Genomic DNA, 14,687 nt, shown 5'->3' on the forward strand with positions numbered 1-14,687 from the left:
GTGACCTCTTAGGAACCTTCCTGTTCCCACAGCTTTTATCCCCAAGAAGCAACATCGCAAACCCTGGACGGGTGCTGATCTTTCAAATGTCAAGGATAAGAAGATGACTGGAATGTCTTATCACTGGCAGGACAGAACACGGAGGCCTTGCAGATGAAAGAGGCCAAGGAAGGAGCTGGAGCTGTCTCCCGGGCAGGGGCAGGCAGGGGAGCTGGCTGCAGCCTTGGAATGAATGGGTTCAGGGAAAAATTGATGTGTGAGAATCGGGGAGCAGGCGGGGCGGCATGCCAGGGCCAGCCAGGAGGTTTCTCTTATTGGGACTGTTTCTGTTCTGTGCACCAGTAGGTCTGTATATGCACTGCTTGCAAGCTGAAAAAGAGGTTGGGAAAATAATGATGTGGCAAACATTTTCCGAGAGTGCTCGTCAGGAAGCACTGGTGGGTGAAGTTTGAAGTGAGACAGGGAAGGGAAAGAAGCCAATATAAGGTGAGTTACTGAGCAGGTTATCACTCTGAGCAACTGAGGCTCAGCCCCACCATGGAACTCTAGGATAGGACACAGAAAAACACACCTGGAATTGTCCATCCAAGGGGCAAGGGAGTAGGGGTATTTATCCACCAACTCTTGTCAGTAGTTGGTTAAGGGTTGTTCCTCGGGGAGGATGCACCCCCCAGCATTCTCTAGAGATAGCAGAGCAACAAGGCGGAAGGAGCCTCGGACCCCTCCCTGTGGAGACATGCCATCCTGGCTCCTCCATCCCTAGAGAGGCGTTATTGTCCACATGGTCCAGATTGGCTTCCCAACACCATGTCTGTTATTTCTGCCAGCAGGAAGGGAATAATGAAGGAAAGAGCATTGCCCATTCCTTGTGGAAGGCAGGACCCAGAAGTGGGGAGGGCGAATGTGCTAGAGAAGAGCTTTCCACTGCCCATAACTTAGTCATGTGGCTCCATATGTGGCTCTAACTCGCAGCAAAGAAGCCTGGGGTATGTGGTAGAGCCATGGGAAGCCATGTGTCCAGGTAAAAATCGGGTGTTCTCTTACTAAGGGAGAGGAGGCAGGAACAGATATTAGGGGGATCGTTTGTAATCTTTGCCCAAAATATCTGACTCAAAGTAGCTCTACAAAAGATAAATGCTATTGTTGTTGCCTCTTCTTTGGAAAACACTGTAGGTATATTTGAAACATGCATATAAATGCTTGGTATTGATACCACCCTGTGTTGGACTTTGAAATCAATACAGTAGTAGGGTTTAAATCTTTATTTTCATGCCTTCCTAGGCTGTGTGACCTTGTATAAATTACTTAACCTCTCTGAGTCATCCGTCAGGCAGGGATAAAGGTATATTAGTCATGTATGGCCTGAGAGATTCAAATAAGGCAATGAACATAAAGCTCAAGAACAATGTCCAGCCCAAAGGTGTGCTCAATAAATGATCATTTTATTTGAGCTTGTGGTGGTAGAGGTTGGAAGGGCACTTTGTGCAAATTTACCAAGCCACCACTTATGTGAGCACTTTTCTGTATGTATGTTGTACTTCAATAGAAAGTTTCTTCCCAAACTTATCTGTGGTCTATTGGAAGCCAGCAGTGACTGAGGGTCCGAGGGACACAAATGGGGACATTCTTCTTTGCCAAACACTACAGTTTCTGTTTCAGCTTGGGGGACAGGGGTCAGCTTCCCCTCCAAATGCTGGACTTGGCACCCACAAAATTTGCCTTCCCCCTGTGGTATGACCTGATTGCCACACATGGATCCAGTCTGGTGCCCACAGAGTTCCCCTTCCCCCTATGATGCAGCCCGATTACCACATCTGGGTTCAGTCTGGTGCCAGCCAGCCTGACTGCTGTGTTATCAGCTCCTGGACTCTGAAAGAGACTAGTTTAGACAGGGAAATGTCAGTTAGTGACAGTGAACAGCAGCCTCATATCACTGATCTCACAAGTGGGGTTTGTACTGCTCATTCTTTATCTCATTAATTCAAAAACTTTTTCGTACTCACTATATATGTAGCTCTAGGTGAGGTTCATGGTTGGTACAAAAATGCTTCATTCATTCATTCATTCATTCACTCACTCACTCATTCATGCAATAAATATTAATTGAGCACCTACCAGGCACTGTACTAGGTACTAGAGATGCTTCTGTATAGAAAACAGACATGGTCTCTGCTCTCCCAAAGCTGACTTATTAGAGAAAAGAGATGGACAATAAATAAACAAATAAATATGCAGCATGTTAGATGGTGATGAGTGCTATGGACAAAAATTCAGCAGAGATAGGGATATGTGTATAACACATGTCTGGAGTCTGCACTTTTTAACAATGTTCAGGGAATGCCTCTCTGGACAGGTGACATTTAAGCAAAGACTTGAAGCAGAGGAAGTGGGCCATGCGAGGACGTGAGGAAAGAGCATTCCAGCCAGAGGAGAGTGGGGAACTGAGGTCGGGAAGTTGTAGGGAACGGGAGCTGCAGGGCCTGTGGCCAGGGTGAGCATGGCTCTCACTCCTAGTAAGACGGGAGCCGTTGGAGGGATTCAGGCAGGGAAGGGATGTGATCTGATTCTTAACTTTGATTGTCTTAACTTTGGCTGCTGGTTTTGAGAACAAGTTGAGAAAAAAGATGGAAGCAAGGAGACCACTGAGGAGGCTGCTGTAATAATCCAGGTGAGAGATGAGAGATGGTGTCAGTAAAGTGTCTATTCTGTATGAATTTTGAAGGTGATACCAAAAAGATTGATGACGGATTGGATGGGGGCGGGGGGTGAGAGACAGAGAGGAATCCGGGATGGTACTCAGATTTTGGGCTTGAGCAAATGGGAGGATGAAAGAGACATTAACTCAGACGGCAAGGACTGCAATGGGGCAGGTTGGGTGAGGTCAGGAGCTGGATTTTTGGCATGTTCCTTTGGAGTCAGCAGTTAGATATCCAGTGGAGATGTGGAAGAGGCAAATGGATATCTGATCTCGATGCTCAGGCCAGAGGTCTGGGCTGGAGACATACATCCATGGATGTCAGCGTTTAGATGGTATTTCAAACCAGGAGACGGGAGGGGAGAAGACGTCTGAACAAAATGAGGTGCGGGACACATCCAACACAGCCAAGGTCAGAGAGATGAGGAAAAACCTACAAGGGAGACAGAACAGGAGTGACCATCATTAAAATAATATTGATCTACCACCATGAAAATAATTGCTACCCTTGGAAAATATTGCACCAAAGTAGAATGCACTCCAAGATACATTTTTTTTTCAAGATAAATTTTTATTAAGAAAACAAACTAAACAAATCTAAGGTGCAGAAATGTATATATTTAAGTGAATAAAAAATATATAATATTTTTAAACCATCATAGATTGGTTCTGGCAAAAATCATCAATAAATACTAACTCTAAGGGCTCAAAGAAATTTATGAGGAACAAAATATTACATTGGTCTTCATATGTCTCCCCAACAGATTGCTTACTACTTTCAAAGAGAACTATACCTTCACCAGATCAAAATCAACATCACCAAGGCAGGGCAGGTGGATATCTTTTCTCTCCAAATATCACACCCTGAGAAATATGCAACATTGCTTAAGTCGTATTTCAGCCAGGGATGCATAATCAAATGGGGCAGATGGTATTTTCTTTCCTAAAATGGTCACACCAATATGTATCCCATTGCAAATGCTTTTCTTCTGAAGTGACCTCGACGTGCCTCGCCTAAAGGTGGAGTTCTTTGCTGTTGACACTGGGCAGAACATTGTAACTTTCTCAAGGAATAGAATGCAGTGGGAGTGCCAGTGCATGACCTCCAAGGCTAGGTTGTAAAAGGTAATACGGCTTCCTCTCTTCTCTCTCTCTCTCTCCACTTGGATGCTTGCCCTTCCATCCCAGCTACCATATTGTAAGGATATATAAAGAGGCCTCAGTGTGAGCATTTTTACCAACAGCCCCAGCTAATTCCAGCCAGCAGCCAGCATCAACTGCCAAATATATGTATGAATGAGCCTTTGGATAACTCCAGCCCCAGTCTTTGAATTTCATAGCGAAGACCCCAGATATAAGCAGATATGTCTTCTCCACTATGCCCTTTCTGGGGTAACTTGTTACACAGCAATGTTAAACAGACAAATCCCAAATGAAGAATATGCTGTGAAATAACTGACCCGTGTTTTATTTAAATATTGATGTCATAAAAGACAAAAGCTGAGGAATCATTCCAGATTAAAGAAAACTAAAGAGACATAATAACTAAATGAAAAACATGACCTTGAACTGCATCCTGTGCTAGAGGGAAAAAATGTTATAAAGGACAGTATTGCAACAGTTGACAAACTTAGAACAAGGGTGGTAGATTAAGATATTGTATCCAGGTAAATTTCCTGTATTTGATAACTGTGATGTAGTTACACAAAATAATATTCTGTTCTTAGGAAATGTGTGCTGAACTATTCAGGGGCAAATGGGGCATGATGCATGCAATCTACTTTCAAATGAGCCAGAAAAATAAATATTAATAATAATGAATAAATATATTCACATGAAGAAAGAGAGAATGATAAAATGAACATGGCAAAATATTAAAACATTGTGAATCTGCGTAGAGGGTATACTGAAATTCTCTGAATTATTCTTGAAACAGTTCTGTAAATTTGAAACTATTTTGCAACCTTTAATCAGAATTATATCTGGGGAGGGAAAGTGAGTGAGGAAAGAAACAGGGAGGGAAAGAGACTAATCTTTCGTCCTTTTGTACTTTTTGGAAGTATGAGCTAGTCAAATAAATAAATAAATAGTGAAAAACAACAAAGGTAAATTTATTAGACATATATTTTAGGCACTGTGTGAAGCCACTTACGTGTTTCTCCTTTATTTCTATCAACTATGCCCACAGCATGGAGGAGGAAACTGGGGCTTTGAGAAGGGAGGTGATTTACCCAAGGCCGAGCCCAGAACCAGGAATTAACCCAGGTCAGTCTCATTTCACATGCTTCAAAAATCAGTTGGGCAGGATCTTTCCCTTTAAAGAGAGATTTCTCAAAACTGTTTTCATTATTGAAAGGAAGGAAAAAAAAGCATTGAACTCTTAGCTATGTAGGTGTGGATCATCCATTGTGAAGATTAATCTGGGGTGTAGCTAGCTGACCAAATAGTCACCCTATTCAAGCAACCCCAGGGCTGTCTCTACCCCTTTCCTCACAGTTGCCTCCAAAATTCCTTTTGACCAGCGATTGATATTTTTATTACCTGTTTTCCTTCTGTCCCCAAAGTGACATGGGTAACTGGCGATGGCTCTATAGCACACATGTGATAATATAATGAATGTTTATTGTGTGCTAGGCGCCACTCTATATGCTTTACTAGAGGAATCTCATTTAAACCTTAGTGTAACCCTGTGAATGACATACTATTATTATCTTCATTTTACAGGTGAAGATATTGAGGCATAGAAAGGTTAAGTACCTTGCCAAGGTCTCGGAGCTGGCACATGGAGGAAGCAAGAGTCAGACCTGGGTAGTGGGTCCATGGTCCCCCAAAACTATGTGCATTGTGCATCTGTGACTCGAATCTGCCCAGAGACCCAAATTTCCTTTGGGGTCCACCTGCCCCCACTTTAGATCATTTGGTTTGGGCGGAGCTTACCATACTTCCTGGCCTTAGAGTTACCCAGTTCTGGCCCATCAGAGCCATAAATTGTCCTGGCCATGATGATTAATTCAAAGGTGATTCAGTCAGGTCACTGAGAACCCTCCCTTAAACCTTTAATAAAACCATGCAGAAGAAAGTACTCCTTAAAGTGGCCAGGACGGTAAGAGCTGCCAAGTCCATCTTTGCCACCTGCTTGAGAAGGAAGGCAATACAAGCAATTCTGAGCTGAGAGACCAAGCACAACTGAGCTCCTGGATCCAACCACACCTGAAATGCCTGCAGACTTTTCCAATGAGTAAGCTAATATATTGTTTCCCTCCTCCCCACCCATTTTTTTTTTTTTGACCTTTGGCTCAGGCTAGTTAAGAACATACTAGGAGCAGATGTTCAAGCATTGATTGTGGTTTAGATCATGACCACAGCCCATCTCCTTACTTTTTTAAGAAACACTTTTTTCTTTAACAGCTCTGTTGAGATATAATTCACCTATGATATAATTCACCCATTTAAAGTGTTCAATTCAATGGTTTTTCATATATTCAGAGTCATGTGGCCATCTCTACAATTAATTTTAGCACATTTTCATCACCCTTTAAAGAAGCCTCATACACAGTATTAACATTACTTATTCTCCCCCACCCCAATCCCCGCTACTCACAGTCCTGGGCAACACTAATCTACTTTCTGTCTCTGAAGACTGCCTATTCTGGACACTTCACTTTATAGAAATATGATCATATAATATGTGCTCCTTTGGGTCCTCTTTTCACTGAGCACGTTTTCAGGGTTCCTCCATGCTGCAGCGTGTATCACTACTTCATTCTTGTTTATTGCTGAGTAAGATTCCATTGTATGGTTGGACCACATTTTATTTATCCATTCATCAGTTCTTTATCATTTGGGTTGTCTCTGTATTTGGTTATAATTAATAATGCTGCTATAAACCCAGTGTACACATTTTCGTGTGGACATGTGTTTTCCATTTTGGGGTATACACCTGGAAATGGAATTGCTAGGTGACATGGTGACACTGTATTTAACCTTTTGAGGAACAGCCAGACTGTTTTCCAAAGTGGTTGCACAATTTTCCATTCCCACCAGCAGTTTATGATCCTCCTCCCAACCTTACTTTTCTGTATGACTCTGGCAAGTTGTTTCAATTCTCTGGCCTTAATTTCCCCATATCTGAAATGGGATGCACTGTTGTGAGGATTAAAAAGAGATCATGCATGTAATATTTGGGGCAAATCTCTTGAGTTCTGGGCTTCAGTTCTCATCTGTGAAATGGGGATAGCAAAAGCATTTCTCTCATACGATTCTTCTGAGGATGAAAGGAGACTCAGCTCCTAGAGACAGGATGCATTCGGTAAGAGGTGGCTATAGATCTACTTATAATGTGATTCCCCCCTTTCCAATCGAGCAAAACTTGCCGGGACATCTGTGTGCTGTGCATCTGGCTGTATCACATGAATTAATGCTTGCTCGATTTTTATGTTGGAATTCCTTTGCTTTATGAAACACTGGGAGATTTGTGGTCGAATCTGTGATGATCAGCTGACATTTGGGAACCCACAGTGTGGATCGGTGGTGTGACATGATCTGCTGATGAATGACACATTTGCTGAGATAGAGAAACTGTGCCAAGCTTAAAGCAGGAGGGTGTGAAAACCCCATGACTGAGTCACAGTCCCCAGGGAGTGGGATAGGGGTGGGGAAGCAGGGGGAGGAGGGGGGGGTGGGGCTGAATAAAAGCATGATTCCCTAAAGGCATTGGCCTTTCTCTCTGACCTCATCACTTCCTCTCCTTCCTTACAGTACCCATTGGCCAAAGTAAATCGCTTGCATTTTCTGGAACAAGCAATGCTTTCCAGGCCCGAGTACATGCTGTTTCCTCTGCCAGGAACACCTTTTCTGCTCCTTTTCTCCCTGTCACCTGGCACAGTTCAGTTTATCCTTGAGTTTTTGCCTTAGAGTTCACTTTCTCCAGGAAGCTTTCTGCAACGGGGATCTTTTATCTTGCCTGTGCAACATTAATTTCCTCTGGATAAGAAAACAGCATCTCGATTTTCCTTTGGGGAACCACTCCTATCCATGGGTGAGCCTGGCCAATAGGTGTATTCCATCCTCCTGGCCATCGTGGTTGGTTTCTAGATAGACATGTCATTCCAAAGAGGCCAATGAGACTCATCCCTGGGACTTTCATTGGACTTGTTGGGAGAGAGGATTTCCCTTTCTACCAGGGTGACAGTTACACAAACAAAGCGAACTTGGAATTGCTGTTGGCCATCTTTGCCAACATGTGCAAAGAGCCTGTCTGAAAGTAAATCTAAAACAGAGGAAAGCAGAGCTGAAGGATGGAAAAAGAGAGAGATGAAAGAGAAAAGACACAGAGAGATATTTTTTGACGTTATTTGAGCTCCTGGATTCAGTCATGCCTGAAGGCAGTTTTACATCATGCTGTCTCATGAACCAATAATCCCCCTGCTCCTCTTTATTTATTTGGCTAGTTTGGTGAGTATTCTGTCACTTATAAACTAAATACACCTGACTAATAGTCCCTGACCCCATACACACACCGAACTGGGGTGGGTACCCTTTTGGGGCTCTCACACAGCTCCCTGTCCTCTCTTTTCATTGCAATTATTAGATTGTATCATAAAGATCTCTTTGTTTGCTTGTATCTCCCATTAAACTCAAGGAGCAGTAGTACCTTGTTTACTGCTGTATCTCTAGCACCTAGCCATGCCTGGCACATAATAGTACCTTAATAAATTCAATTTTAATTGCTCTTAAAAATTACAAATGAATTCATGATAGCACGTATGCAAATGCACCCAAAATAATTATATAACTTTTTTATAGGTCCATACAGGAAAGGCACCAAAAAGAAAAAATTTAGAAAGATATCACTCATGCCTCAGGGTATAAGTTACCTCACACCATGGTGATTACAAGAAGAATGTGCTTATATATCAGTCATTATTAAAAAATTAATTTAAAACAAAGCTTAACAGAAGCAGCTCATGCTCTTTGTCACATCAGAGTTAACAATTCGAAAGCACGTAGTTAAAAGTGAGAGTTCTCTTGTCCTTCCCAATAAATATTTGTTGAACGAAGAAATAAAAGTATTAAGTATAAAAAGTTGAATGAATGATTGAATAAGAAAACAGTTTCATCTGGAGAGGCCTCAATTCAAGGTGACCCCCCTCCCTCCCCCATAGCAGGCCAACTGGTTTCTCGGAAAGCCTGGGCCTGGGCCAAGGTTTTATTTCTTTCTGGATGGGCCCCTGTCTAGGAGTCTTTCCCTGGATCTTGAAGAATGACTTACAGGGTTTGCTTGGCCAGTAAGTAAGTCCCCTAGTGACCAGAGTAGCACCTTTTATTCCTCAAGCAGGTAGGTTCTCTGTACACTCCCCAGGGGCTGGGTTGGTGAGGGGTGAGTGGAGGCTTCCTGTTTGTGGCCAGTGGCTGATTGCTCTTTCCCAAGAAACAGCCTCCAGCAGACACACGGTCTCCAGGTGTAATAGACAGTACGGAAAGTCTCCAGGCCCAGACGGTGTGCTCAAGGTCCATTCCTGCCAATTAACTTGCTGTGAGACCTCTCCCATCTATAAAATGAGAGAGGAATGTAACAGACGCTGGTGGTTGCCTATCTAATAGCTGCCCTGCCCTTTCTTTCTTGCTTACAGAACCTCAACTGTTGGGAGGGAGAGGGAGGGGAAGGTGTGCAATGGATGCCTATGTGTTTAAGGGAAAGGCTAGTCCTTTCCCCAACCCCAATGTTTCTGTGTCCAAATGAATACACACACACATACATGTGTATCTATCTGTACACACATACCTTAGATAGTCTAAGTGAACCACAGTAACTCCAAAATATCCACTTGTCAGTAATGTGTTTAGTTATGTAATAACACTCTCGCTTTCCATGTGGTTTGGGCAAATCATTTAATCTTTTTGTGCCTCAGTTTATTCTTTAAAATGGGAATGATTCTTACATTCCAGTATTTGCTATGAGGCCTTAAAAATAGCCCAAATACAGAGCCCAACATATAGCAGGAGTTAGAATACAATTCGTAGACAAATACTGTTGACTTAATTCTCAGTTTGAGGATACTCTTATTCTTTTCCTAGGCACTCAATGAGTAACAATTTTTTTTATTAACTTGATTTGCAAATCCAACTAATCCCATTTGGAAGATGTATGAATTATTACGTATAAGGAGAAAAGATATAAATAGACAGAGAATGTGGGCTGTGAAATGTTGAGAATTGCTGGGGTCTAGAAAGTCATCCTGTGAGAAATACAGAACTGCTAGCTCCTGTCTTAAAGGTTCAAACACAGTGGTCTAGGATGAGGCTGGGGCCTCTGTTAACAAGGGCCCCAATGGATTTTATCAGATGGAGAATTTGGGAGTAACTGGTTTGAGAGATTAATTCTAATTCCTGATTTTGCCCTTTACCATCTGGGCAAGTCCTCCTACTTCCATAAAGCCCGATTATCTCATCTGTAAAATGATATTACCAACCTCAGTGTTTTGCAGTATGGATTAACAATGGTTCCCAGCCAGGGGTGATTTTGCCCCTCAGAGGACATGTGGCAATGTCTAGAGACATTTTTGGGTGTTATAACTGAGGGGTGATGGTGAAAGGAGGGTGCTCCCGGAATCTAATGTGTAGAGGCCAGGGATGCTGTTGAACATCCTGCAGTAACAGGATGGCCCCCACGACAGAGAATTATCTGGCCCCAAATGGCACTAGTGCCGAGATTGAAAAACTCAGGTTAGAGGTGTTAATATGTCATATGTTCTAAGGAGGGTGAAGGTCAAGGAGACTTTTCTATTTTCTTAGCACAAACAAAGTCGCCCACAACATGAAAGCCTTCCCCAGTCCAGGAAAATAGAGCTAAATGTGGGGTCGGGGGTGTGTAAGGAAAAGGTTGGAGAGCCAGAGAGAGCTCCGCTGTTCTGTGTGAGGGTAGTGGGGAGAGTGGCAGTGGTCCCAGAATCTCTGTGTGTGACTCAGTGGAAGAAGCCAACTGGCTGGCCCTTGCAACCCCATTGGTCAGACCATACTCACATGGTCACCCCTAGTGTCAAGGGAGGCTGGGAAATGTAGTCTTTATTTTAGGTGCCTAAGTGTCCAACTAAACTTGGAGTTTCTGTTACTCATGAAGAAGAAAGTGAATTGGGGTGCGGTGGGGTAACTGGCAGTGCCTGCCACAGTCAGCTCCCTTTCATTGAGCTCCTGCTGTGTACCAGATGCTTTACACCCTCTGTCGATTTAATCCTCACAACACCCATGGCAGATGAGAGTTATGATCCCCATCTTACAGATAAGGAAGTCAAAGCTTGAAGAGAGAAAGGGACTAGCCCACAGTTACAAAGCTAGAAGTATCCACTGAAGATTCCAACTCAGGTCTCTGTATGCTACTCTGCCAACGCTTGGTCGATGGACTCGGAGATCGAGTGGGCCAACCATTTGGCTCCTTAGATGAACATCTGTTTGTTTGGCCTGCCTAACATCAATGCCTTCTTCTGATTACAGCAACCAGTTTTCCTTTGGAGAATGTAGCAGGTGCTATCAGTGTCCAGGCTGTTGTCCCAACCCTCAATATATGCTGGCCTAACATTTATCTCTTTGTCTGAGGACTTTCTTAGGTTACCAGGGACTGACCAGTTTGCTCTTGCATGCTATAAGTTCTAGGCAATTAATAATTCTAAGAGATGTTCTCAGACAACAACTGACAGGAGTTGACAGATAAATCCCTCAGTGTCCCCAACTCTAAGATGGGATAACTCTGAGGTGTGTGTTCTACACTGGCTCCCAGAGCTCCCCGATGGGGTTAAGTTCCAATTGCCCGCAGCTATAACTTGCTCAATTACATATCCTCTATTCACGGCCTTCCCTCCCCTGTCTTATTCCCTTAGTCCACTAATGATGCTGCCTGGGATCACCTCCCAAATAATCTACTTGCACCTCAAGTTCTTATCTCAGGGGTCTGCTTCTGGGGGAGCCCAAGCTAAGGGCTGAAACTATTCTCCCCATTATTGAGTCATGTTCTATGTGGTTAAAGTGGGACTGACCCCTTCCTCCCAACTCCAGGGATGAACACATGGCTCAGGTCTGACCAATCACACCACGATACTTCTTTAGCTACAGTGATTGGTTCAGGGACTGCCATGGGACCCCAAGCCAGGCCAATGAGAGCTTCTTCCTGGATTTCTGCTGGAACAATTGAGGAACAGCATCTTTTTCTGCTGTGGTTCCTAAGCTGTTAGGATATTGGCCTGGGGGCTCACATTCACTGAGAATGAAGCCACCTGAGAGGACAGCAGTGCTATGAAAAAGAGAAATCAGACCCTGATGGCTTTATGTACATCTCTGGTTCCAGGCAGTGTATAAACAATTTTAAATGTCATTTATTAGGCTGGGACATCCTGAGCTCACCTGTTCCCCACAGGCAGGACAATGCCCTATTGCCTCCCTACCTGACTCCAGAAGACAGCAGGGTTTACAATCTCTGGGTTTGGCTGGGAAACAAGGTCTTGCTTGAGCGTTCCAGGCTTTAGCAACACTGTAGATCAAGGAGTCACCAAAGTTTAACGTGGAGGAATAACCCGATTGAGAAATAGACTGCTTTCATTTCCTCAACTCCAGAGTCATTAAGAAAGAATGAAAGGTATAGTTCTAGGCAATTAATAATTCTAAGAGATGTTCTCAGACAACAACTGACAGGAGTTGACAGATAAATCCCTCAGTGTCCCCAACTCTAAGATGGGATAACTCTGAGGTGTGTGTTCTACACTGGCTCCCAGAGCTCCCCGATGGGGTTAAGTTCCAACTGCCCGCAGCTATAACTTGCTCAATTACATATCCTCTATTCACGGCCTTCCCTCCCCTGTCTTATTCCCTTAGTCCACTAATGATGCTGCCTGGGATCACCTCCCAAATAATCTACTTGCACCTCAAGTTCTTATCTCAGGGGTCTGCTTCTGGGGGAGCCCAAGCTAAGGGCCGAAACTATTCTCCCCATTATTGAGTCTTGTTCTATGTGGTTAAAGTGGGACTGACCCCTTCCTCCCAACTCCAGGGATGAACACATGGCTCAGATCTGACCAATCACACCACGATACTTCTTTAGCTACAGTGATTGGTTCAGGGACTGCCAGGGGACCCCAAGCCAGGCCAATGAGACCTTCTTCCTGGATTTCTGCTGGAACAATTGAGGAACAGCATCTTTTTCTGCTGTGGTTCCTAAGCTGTTAGGATATTGGCCTGTGGGCTCACATTCACTGAGAATGAAGCCACCTGAGAGGACAGCAGTGCTATGAAAAAGAGAAATCAGACCCTGATGGCTTTATGTACATCTCTGGTTCCAGGCAGTGTATAAACAATTTTAAATGTCATTTATTAGGCTGGGACATCCTGAGCTCACCTGTTCCCCACAGGCAGGACAATGCCCTATTGCCTCCCTACCTGACTCCAGAAGACAGCAGGGTTTACAATCTCTGGGTTTGGCTGGGAAACAAGGTCTTGCTTGAGCGTTCCAGGCTTTAGCAACACTGTAGATCAAGGAGTCACCAAAGTTTAACGTGGAGGAATAACCCGATTGAGAAATAGACTGCTTTCATTTCCTCAACTCCAGAGTCATTAAGAAAGAATGAAAGGTATTTCCCCTAGTCTTTGCCAAGCAGGTAGCCAGGATTTTGTGGTGGAAAGGTCTGGATTTCTCTTACCTTCAGGCAGAATTAACAGGCACTCCGATCCTAAAGTCTTAGATGCTCAGATTGGGGACTACAAGACTACCTACACGGAGGCACATGGCGGAACCAGTTCCCGGAGAAGCCCGGGTGACTCGGTCACAGTCCTTGGGAACCAGACCTGGGAATTCGCCTTTCAAACAGTTTCTCCAAAGGTTGAGAAACAGGACTCTTTTATTTGCAAATGACAGAAATCCCATTTGAAATTGGCTTATGCGGGAGGGGGGGGCGGGGGGAGAGGCAATTGCAGACTTAAGAAACATCCAAACCTATGGAGAATTTTAATGAGTTTGTTTGAGCCAAACTGACAACAATTGCCAAGAAGCAAAATCTCAACGGATTAAGAAAATGCTCCGGAGAATGACAGTTTTGCAGGTTATTTTACACATTAGAATCAAAAGAGGAGACGCAAGGAAGATTCCTTGGTGGTAGATTAAGGGGGTGGGAGAAAACAAAGCAGAGAAATCTCTGGGACTGGATTAAAAGTCAAACGAAGGGACACAAACTTCTTTTACGTTGGTGAGTACAGGAGAATTAATAATTAACATTTGTAACACAGAGATGGTATGCAGGGAGACAAGACAACCATGAGGGGTTCCGTGGTTTCTGGTCTCATGCTCCTGTGCAGTGGGTTGTGCCCTGAGGAGTCTGGAAAAGGAAGTGACTCTGGCATTCCAAAAGTATGTTATCTTAGATGCAAAAAGACTATAAACAGGCTTACTTAAGGTAAAGGTTGACCTTTGTCTAGAGAGCTACAGGCCCAGGATGTGACTACCCACCATGACCTACTTTATGTTAGAAATTTTTATGTTAGACCATCCTATGTGGTTACTTTCAGTCTCTGAGTTTGTAGGGACCGTCATGCTGGCTTTCCTTGAGCTTGTCAGGTTTAGTATGTGTTTTCTTTTCTTTCTTTCTTTCTTTTTTTTTGTGTGTGTGTGTTCACAATTTATTGGCTTAAGTAACTGGAGGGAAGAAAAACTGACTTAAAATAACTGAAGGATTCTGGCTTTAGGCCCAGCAGGATCCATGAACTCAAATGAGATTGCCAGTCTCTTGCTATCTCTTGGCTTTCTCTTCACTGAGTTGGCTCCATTCTCAATCTCTACTTGACAAGACGGCAACCAACAGCTCCACGCCTACATCCTGCCAGGTATTGTAGACCCCTTATCCATGGAGGATGTATTTCAAGACCCCCAGTGCATGCCTGAAACCTCAGATAGTACCAAACCCTATACGTACTACGTTTTTCTCTATACATACACAGTGTTTCATTTAGAGGAAGC

The sequence above is a fragment of the Pteropus vampyrus genome, unplaced genomic scaffold (genome assembly GCF_000151845.1).
Source record: "Pteropus vampyrus isolate Shadow unplaced genomic scaffold, Pvam_2.0 Scaffold117, whole genome shotgun sequence".
Lineage (NCBI taxonomy): Eukaryota > Metazoa > Chordata > Mammalia > Chiroptera > Pteropodidae > Pteropus > Pteropus vampyrus.